We start from the raw sequence: 645 nt of genomic DNA, 5'->3' as shown, positions 1-645 counted from the left end.
ACTTACTATTTGGTTACCTTCCTATGTATTGGGCACAAAAATGGATCTCTTCCAATCAGTTGGCCAGGTTGCTGTTTTCCAAATTCCTTGGCCTAGATGAGTGAGTGCCTCCAGTGATGCATCAGTTTGTGGAAAGATTTCAATTTGTATTCCAACAATTCCCAGAGCCTTGTTCTTTGCCAATGCCTTCAGTGCACGTTTAATTTCTGTCTTCAGTGCACCTTGAATGAACTTAAGTGCTATTTGCTCTGATCATATGCTATCTTATGAAATATTTGAACATCAACCATTTCTTTTTGGTACAGTAATTTGGTGTATTCCTACCATCTTCTTTTGATGCTTTCTGCATCATTCAATATTTTCCCCATAGAATTCTCCAATATTGCATATCGAGTCTAGCTCAGGTTACTTCTTTTTAAGAACCATTTTCTCCTCATTAGAGGAACTAACTAACTAGTGCATAACATTAAAATGTATATGCGGTTTTAAAAAGAATAACTGGTGGCACTTCAAATACCTATTGTTGTTGTTATGTGCCATCGAGTCGGTTCCGACCCATAGCGACACTGTATAGGGTTTCCGAGGGTGTAAATCTTTACGGGAGTAGAAAGCCTCATCTTTCTCCCGCGGAGCAGCTGGTAGTTT

The sequence above is a fragment of the Chrysochloris asiatica genome, unplaced genomic scaffold, assembly GCF_000296735.1.
Source record: "Chrysochloris asiatica unplaced genomic scaffold, ChrAsi1.0 scaffold00138, whole genome shotgun sequence".
Classification (NCBI taxonomy): Eukaryota; Metazoa; Chordata; class Mammalia; order Afrosoricida; family Chrysochloridae; genus Chrysochloris; species Chrysochloris asiatica.
The sequence above is the reverse complement of the archived record's forward strand: the minus strand, read 5'-3'. Positions refer to the sequence as shown.